Below are 9,275 nucleotides of genomic sequence, written 5' to 3'. Positions count from 1 at the left end.
AAGACGCTAGAGAAACTTTGATAAGCAAGAAAATTAATAGGAAGACTAGGTACGATACAGATGTAAAAGCAAAGGCTTCAGATTTTAACGTAGGAAGTCTAGTTTTGTTAAGAAATGAAAATAGAAAAAAGTTAGACCCAATCTATATTGGTCCATACGAAATATTATCTCAAAATGGGGTGAACTGCGATATTAAATATGAAAACAAAACAATGACAGTTCATAAAAATAGATTAAAACCTTTTTATATATATATGTTATTATTGTAGGATCGTTAGAATTAATATATTAAATACTAAATATATGTACATAAAAAAAAAAATATATATTCATTAATTAATAGAATTATTAAGTTAAGGAGAAAAAAAATATGTATACAATAAAGTTAAGAATACGTTTAAAAAACAAAAAAATATATATAATCAGATTTATTATAAGTACAATAGAAAGAAGATATTATGTAATAACGTAGAAAATAAGTTAAAAAAAAAAAAAAAAAAAAATTTGTTAAAATAAAATATCAAGTAGGTATTTGCTACGTAACCAAAAAATTAAATTGTATGATTGAAGGAATGAATGTTTTTCAAAAAAAAAAAAAAAAAACTTAATTTTAACTTTAGATTCTAGATGGGTACCTATCTAAAAAAAAAAAAAAAAAAAAAAAAAAAAAAAAAAAAAAAAAAAAAAAAATACATAATCAAAGACAGAAAAATGTAAATACAATCAAAAAAAAAAATAATATCAAATGACATACTAAACAAGATCCCTTGATGTACAAGTATCGCATACAAAAGAAGAAATCATGCCATTGTATGATTTCTCCTTTTTATCCCAGGAAGGGTGGTGTGAAGGGATCGCACCAGCGATCACTTAATTAATTGCCTTAAACATAAAAACAATTAATAGAACATTCAACCTGCTTCGATATTTAATATCCATATTCCCATCGCATTACATTTCATAATCAGCTATAGCAAAGCCAATGCACAAACAACACAACATTTATATTTCCGTTGGCACACTCAATGCATTGTGCATATAGCTATAACATCATATAGCTCATATAGTTCAACTGGCACCTTCAGTGCACGAGCTATATAATATGACACCAAATTCATATACAACAACACTTTCAATGAATGAAGAAAAAACAAACATAATTAAGGGTCGCTGACTTATGGTAGTAAAATATGCATCATAAGCAAGCTAGCCCAAAACACTTGAAGTGCATGGCTATTATGCTGATGCTGCATTTTATGGGAATTCCTATTGAATATCGAAGTATTGTTGAATAGCAATACAGGCATTTTTATTGATAAAATTTTGTATAAAAGGAGAAGAACAAAATAAAAACTTACACTTCTTATTCTACACTAAACGATTGCGTTTCACTTTAACAAGCAACTCGCTGGAGTTAAACCAATCTTGTAGTAATATAGACGCCCTAAAGAGCTACTCGCTTTTGGGTCAAGGTTTACACGGCTACTCGCCGGACCCGTCTAAATTACTAAGGAGTAATTTTCATCTATACAGTTATCCAGCTACAGACTTTGCAATCCAAAGAGGTTCTGGATAAAGGTTTGTACTTTCTCTAATAACTATATAAAATATGTTTATCATTTATATGCATATAAACTTCCAGCCTTTTCTTCTTCATTATTCTGACTTTCTGAGCATTTGCAATCTCGCTGTCGAAGGGAAAGAGAAATCATTACCTACCCAACATTTGGTAATTGTGGCATTATACCGTTTACCCAACCTCGGACATGATTATGGAGCAGGTTGCTGCAGATCCTCTTGCAAAGGTGAGTTTGGAATGGAAAATATGTAAGACTCAGTCTAATCTTTGTCTTACTATTCAGCTCGTGACAGCATTAACCAACATCAAACCAGAAAACAAAATGATGCCGTCCCGCTGCTCCAAAACTTTGGCAAAGATCATCAATGCCAGTCAGGACAGACTTTCCTTGGTTATTGGGCTCGATTCCCGCAAGACCAGAAAACACTTTTAAACTTTGAATGCTCCTCTTTTAATGAATAAAAACAAAAACTATTTTTTCGTATTTTTTTTACGTATAATTAACTTTTTCTCTTTTGGACAAAAAACTATTCAACTAAGTTCCAAATCTTAATGTTTCTATCGTCACTACACGACAGCAATTGGCCAGCTACTGAAGGATTCCATTTCAGATACGCTTTGTTCACAGCAGTGACCAGCAAAAATGTTGGTCGTTCTTTGATGAACCTTCGTCTTCCTTGAAAATGTAGATGTAATCATCCACACGCCGTTGCTTCCCCGGTCTGATGGCACCAACTTATGTCATAAACTGCTCGTGTGTGTTCCCCAGAAATGGTGCACACGGTTTCGTTGTCAGGTGTATGGACGTCCTTCGTTGGCAGGCAGGTATGCCAGCCAGATCTGGATGGTTTTGTCATCGGAGTAGGAAGTCAGTCGTATACCGAGAGATATAGAAAAGAGTGTTATTCGTAGCCTTCAAACAAAAGTTGAGCATTTCTTGTTTCATCCTGTAAATTAATATATAAAAAGGATAAATATTAGGTATATTGAGAGAGAAAATTTGCATTTATATTCTTACATCAATTTTTGCTTAGGTTGAATCATTTGCCAAACCACAGTTTTCTTCAATTTCTTCAAAAAATTGCCGGATATTGAGGAATTTGAGGTTCCTTTGGTGGCACTACGATCTGGCATAGTTATTTCGGAATTATAAGGTTTATTTTTAATTTTTGTTTACCGACGCGACACCATATATACACAATTTAATTTTACCGCTGTGCTATGGTTTTTTTTTTTATTTTTTTAGTTTGACGTTTTGTAAGAATTCATTATTGTGACCTATTCACAATGAAATTTTATGAGCGTTCAGGCGATTTGACTTAATTTCCTACCTAATTTCGTCGAAATGAGATGATAATTATCTCATTTCAAATTTGAAATTTGTATGGGAAATTAGGGGTATTCACGATTCGATGCAAATGGTCTTGTATCGTTGTAAAAGTGCAAAAGTGTTACATTTTCTTAAAATAAAACAACCAAATATACAGACTACAAATTTTTTACACTTTTACACTTTTGCTATACCCCAACCCTATTGCAAAAATAAAATACAATGGTGCAAAATTTGTCTATTGCAGTTGTAGTAGTAGAAAACAAAATTTTGCATTTTTACACTTTTTTGTTACACCGGATCGTGAATATCCCTATTATCTCATTTCGAACCTCATTTGGCAAATTTGATCGAAATCATCTCATTTGCTCTAGTGAAAACAGGCTATAAGTTTAAAATGCTAGCTTTTGAAAACATTTGTTCTTGTCTTCTCTTTCTTTTTACAGTTACCATTTTGACGTTTTAAAGTCGGTGAAAACCAAAGCAGACCACATTTTTTGTCAATAAATACAGCATTGAAATGTATTTTAAATCCAGTGCAAATCGTTTTTCTAATCAAACACTTTTTGAAACAATCGACAGCTGTTAAGTTGATTGAATTCATAACAAAATTATTTTAAACCCTTTTTAAAATTAAAGGTATAACCACAACGGCCACTTTTTGTGAAAAGTCAAATTTTTAAATTCATTTTGTGACAGTTCTTCCGACCACAAAATTTAAAATAATGATGCAAAAAGCTTATTTTTTGGTTTAAAAAACAATTTTTGTAGTTTTTTCCAAAAACAAAAAGCGCTAGAAAGAAATAAAAAAATTTTACTTTTGTAAATTTCCCACACGGAGAAAAAATAAGGTATGAACCACCTTATTTCTGGTATATTTAACTTTAATGTAAAGTTTAAATAGGGATGACTCCCCAATAAAATGGAATTTACCTTACTTTTCTAGTAAATTTATAGCTTATGATTAACTTTACAGTAAAGCCTTTTTTTGTATGAATTTCTAATAGAAATTACTAGAAAGTTAGGTACATATTTAACCTTACTAGGTATAAGGCTGAAAATACTGATTTTTAAAGTAAATTGAACTTCTCTATGGAAGGTATATAATTTAGTTACAGATTGGATCAAGTAAAGTCAATTTCATTTTTATTGATGACATTTTCTAAATAAAATTGTATGCATTTATCTTACAAAAACTAAAATAAAAAAGTTGATTTTTGTAATTATTGAAAAGCATAACTAGGTAACACGTACTTAATCCTCAAAGCTATTTAGAAGTAAGTAACGTATGACCCTGTTATGTTTTTCAATAATTACAAAAATCACCTTTTTTTATTTTAATTAATTTCTGTAAGATAAATGCATACAATTTTATTTAGGCAAATATAATCAATAAAAATTAAATTGACTTTATTTGATCTAATAGTTTGCGAATTCTTTATGAATTAATGTAATTATCCCGCACTCGTCACCTAAAAGTTTTGACAAAAAATAAAAATCAAACACAAATGGAGAAAAAATGGCGCACTTTTCAATGACAGCTTTAAGAGTTTTTTCTATGTATCGAGGGTACTGATCTCTATTGGGGAAATTTCCTAGAATTCAGTATTATTATTACTTTAGTGTAAGGTAAAATTTATTCATAGAATAGTTAAATTTGTAAAATATGTTTTACTAGAATCTTAAAGTGAAAAGATTCATACACTTTTTTGGTTGAAGGTATATTTGACTCTACGTAAAAAAAATATTGCTACTCGTAAGGTATATACTACTATAATTTGTTCACCATAACTTTCTTGTAAAAATTACTTTACGGATCCAAGAAATGTTCAATACGTAAGGTAAATTTTACTTAAAATCTAGGGCTTTTTACTTTAATTACCTTACTAGTCATATGGAGTATAAAATACTAGATTCATTTTTCTCCGTGGACTTTTTCACTTTTTAGGGCATTCTAGTTATGGCTTAAGGCTTAACTACATTGGCTCAAAAAGTGAAAAAGTACAAAAGTGAAAATTTTCAAACTGATTTTTGTATAGTTTTTCGAGCTGGAAAATTAAAATAAATGATGCAGAAAGCTTATTTTTTGGTATAAAAAACAATTTGTATACTGTTTTTCACACAAAAATTGCGCTAGCCAGAAAAAAAATATTTTCACTTTTGTACTTTTTCAAAAAGTGGTGTATGTCAGCTATTACATGAAGCCTCAAGAGGCTTGACTCTTTTTTTGAAATTTTTTTTTGATAACACTGGTTAACAAAATTAAACTTTTTTTTTGTTGCCGAAACAAAAATATACTTTTCTGAAGGTTTGCTGAACTCGAATCTGAAGTCAAAAAAAATTAATCAGCTCCCGTTTTTGAAATATTACCGTTAGAAAATGCAGTACTTCGGACCTTATTCTTTTATATAAGGAAAATTTTTTGAGCATATTTAGTAACGGTTTTCATAAGTACTATTTACCACCTTTTTAAATCTGTTTAAATCTTTCCGATATCTTTTTTACTGCCCGAGATATCCTAAGTTGTTTGGTATTTTTATAAATTTTATAACGTCATTATCTTCTTTATGATAATATGAAGCCAAACCCACTTACTTCAGTTTGAGATATCTAGGGCAATATAAAAGATAATGAAAAGATTTAAATAGGTGTCGAAAGATGGAAAACAGTTCTTATAGAAAACGTTACTAAATATGCTCAAACAATTTTCTTTATACAAAAGAATAAGGTCCGAAGAATTAAAAAAAAAACGTATTTTTGCTTTTTCTAACGGTAGTATCTCAAAAACGGGAGCTGATTAGTTGTTTCTGACTTCGGATTCGAGTTCAGCACACCAAAAACCTTCAGAAAAATATATTTTCGTTTCGGCAACAAAACTCTTGTAAACCAGTGTAATCATTCTGTGAGGCGCGTACTATTACACGATGCCTCTTGAGTCAAGGACTCAAATTTGACATTTCTCTTTTGATTTAAAATTTGTTGTTGTATTGCACCAAGAAGCAAAAAGAAATGAGAGGGAATGTTGAAAAAAGAAAAAGTGGAAAAAGAAACGTCAAAAAAGAGTCTCGGACTCACGACCCACGACTCTCCGGTCGGATAATTTTTTCTTTCATCTTTTTTCTCTTTTGCACTCATTATGTTTAAAAAGAGTCGCGCCTCTTGAGACTTCATGTAATAGCTGACTATTACCTCGTTTGTATGACCGATTTAAATATCGAATTGAAACTGAATCGAAATTTCGATCCAGGTATATGGAAGTACCAGATCGAGGAATCGAATTGAAATAGAATCGAAAACACAATTTTTCTTTTAAATATATTTGCAGTAAAATAGAAAAATCTAACCAAAAACAAGGTGCAAGTAAAACTAGATATCATAATGCATACATACAGTAAAATTTGCAAATAAGAAGACAATCACACACAATTTCCACCATAAATTATATCTCGAGTATTCAATTCGTTTGGTATATATGCATATTTTCGATTCGATTCAGCTCCCCGAGTCGGATCGGATCGACAAATCCGGATTCAATTCGATTCAGGTATATATAGACCTAAATCCTGATTCAATTCGGATTCAAATCGCCATACAAATGTAGTTAAGCCTTTAAAGTTATAACTACAACGACCACTTTTTGGAAAAAGTCAAAAAGTGAAAATTTTCAAACTCATTTTGTGATAGTTTTTCCCACAGTATACATAAAAAGGTAATCATGCCTATTATCGAAAACGCAGTGAATCACTCCCCGGGAATCTATTCGATCCGCAACAGCATCAAATTTCAATCCGTGAACTCCCCGGGATACACTGTATTACCAATCCACGAAACTATCTCAAACTGCTTACCGACATATGTCAAATGTCATTCTATCACTTCCGCGCCGGCGAGTTCAGAAAATAGGAAATCTGAGGAAAGTGACTCTCATTCCCGCCGCAGTGCTTTTGCGTCAAAGCATGACAATTTGTCGACCAACGTCAGCTACCGTAATTCTTAATTATTGTTTAAATTACCGACTAAAAACGCACAAAAACCGAAAAACCGCGCACACCACTAAGTTTTTCAACAATTATTGACCAATTTCCGCGAAGAAACACGAAGAAAATTTGTTATTTTTCAATTTATATTTTTTTCAAATGACATTTTATAAATTAAGGCCTGGTACACAGCTCGGGCTAGATTTTAGCTCCCATACAAATTATCGAAAAATTTTAGACAATCTAAAATCTATCCCATACAAATTATCGATAACTTGTATGGGAATTTTATCTCGGCTAAAATTTAGTGCAAACAGCGTACCAGGCTTGAGGAAGCAAAGTTATGGACATTGTAGTTACAGTTATGAAAGACACAGTGGCACGCATGTGTGTAACGTGAAGTCTTTTTGTAGCAATGATTCCTTTTTGCTGTTTCAATTTTTTTCAATAAATACTTCAAAAGAAGAGAAACGTCAAGCAATCCCAACTAACATTTCAGCTTCGGTTAAGGTATTACAAAAGCTACATTTCAGCTTCTTTTAAACTTTAGTAAGGTTGTTGGGCATGGAAAAAGGAGAACGTTATACAACTTTGACCCTCTATAAGGATCTTAAACGAAGCTTTACCGAAGCTCTACAGAAGCTTTGAGGTTTGACAGATAGCTTCGGAAGAGCTTGTATAGCTCTTTAATACATGTCTTATCGAAATTAAAAAAAAAAAAAACAACTACAAAAACAAAAAAGAATTCTTTTTAACTGGTTTTAAATCATGAATTTTATCTTTTGATCTGATATTATATATAACATTCCATTCGTTTTTAGTATATCTATTAATAATAATTTTAAAAGTATATAATTTTTTTACCACACCCAGGAATCGAACTTCGTATCTGCTTGGTGGTAGTCCATCACTCTACCCACTCGGCCATCCTAGTATATTCATTAATGAAATCAAAAACTTAATCAGTTCAAATAGCAAAACAAATGTCCGAGCTAAATTATTCAATGTCAAAACCAAAAAGTGTCCGAGCTAGATTATTTAATATCAAAACCAAAAATCAAATACAAAACTTGTTAATTTCTGTAAAGCTTCTATAAATTCATTAAACAGGCTTATCCGAAAAACAAGTTTTTTTCGTTTAAGTTTCTTTAACAGTATTTAAACAACTTATTAGAAGTTTTTAAACAAGTCCGAACTTCTATAAGCAGTTAAATTCAGAAGCAAGCTCAATACAAGCTGTATAGAAAGTAGATCCTGCGAGATTTCAATTTATAGAAGCTGTTGTGCTAGTTGGGATGTGCTTTCGTTTATTTTCTTTCGCACACGCTAACAAATTTTTTCGTTTTTCAAGTTATATGAAGCAAATCGTTCGCACAAACGAAAACGTTTGTTCGCTTTCGCCATACAGAATGTCCCCCCAGTAGTTGAAAGGAACACACCTAATATACCAAAAGAAAAAATATAGTAGCTGTGTTATTTTGGAAATATTTATCTACTGCTTAGTACTTAAAACTACCTTAATTACTAAGCAATAGATAAATATTTCCAAATGAACGCAGCTAATTTCTCACAACCCAACCTTATTTAAACCCACGTTCACATTTCAAAAATAAATTGGAATAGCCTTTCCCTTTTTGCAGATTAGCTGAATATCTGAATCTGTCTTCCAAATAAAAAAAAGAACACACTTCCCCATCCAATTGGAATAAAATGCTCACAAAACTAGTTCTCGTGTGACATTTGAATGGAAATGGATGTCAAAATGCATCTATTTGCATTTCTTTATTTCATTTAATTTTTTTAATTTCCTTCTTTTAAAAACGGAAAAAACTAAATATATCGAAAAATCCATTTCATAATTCAAATAAACGAAAAAAAAAAACAAAATAATTCCATCAATTAGTTTAATAATTAAGTGTTTTTTTTAGTGTCTCATTAATTTAATTCTTACAAAAAAAAAAAAAAAATAGGTGCGGAATACACAAATAAAAATTTGATTGTATAACAAAGAGAACGAACATACAAAAAAAAACGAATGATATTTTAAAGTGCATAAGTACAAGAAACTTTTTTTTTTTTATTATTACAATAAGTACAATTTTTTGTGTTTCTTGGATTTGCTGCTGCTGCGATGCTTTTCCACCGTTTTCGTTTCATATTTCGTTTCTTTCATTTTCTTCGTGTCGTTCGTCGTGTTCCACGATATATAGAGTATTAAAATCATTAAAAATTCTATTGTTGTACAAGTACAAGTACACATACCTCCTCTCTAGCTTAAGCTACATTGGTTTCGGTTTGATGTTTCATCGTCGTAGACGTCCGTCGTCGTCGTCTTCGTTGTTGTCGTCGACACAATCCATTCGAATCCAATCACCACTTTTGGCTCGTA

General features: G+C 31.0%; 1 long non-coding RNA gene across 1 annotated transcript; it reads left to right on the top strand.

The window, feature by feature from the left end:
* Nucleotides 1-1,554: 1,554 nt before the first annotated feature.
* LOC129911966 (uncharacterized) lies at nt 1,555-2,040 on the top strand. Its single transcript, XR_008771723.1, has 3 exons — nt 1,555-1,578; nt 1,643-1,805; nt 1,863-2,040. It is a non-coding gene; the product is annotated as an uncharacterized LOC129911966 (long non-coding RNA).
* The last annotated feature ends 7,235 nt before the right edge of the window (nt 2,041-9,275 follow it).

This window comes from Episyrphus balteatus, chromosome 2, assembly GCF_945859705.1.
Source record: "Episyrphus balteatus chromosome 2, idEpiBalt1.1, whole genome shotgun sequence".
Taxonomy (NCBI): Eukaryota; Metazoa; Arthropoda; class Insecta; order Diptera; family Syrphidae; genus Episyrphus; species Episyrphus balteatus.
Note: the sequence above shows the minus strand (reverse complement) of the source record. Positions and strands in the feature narration are given on the sequence as shown.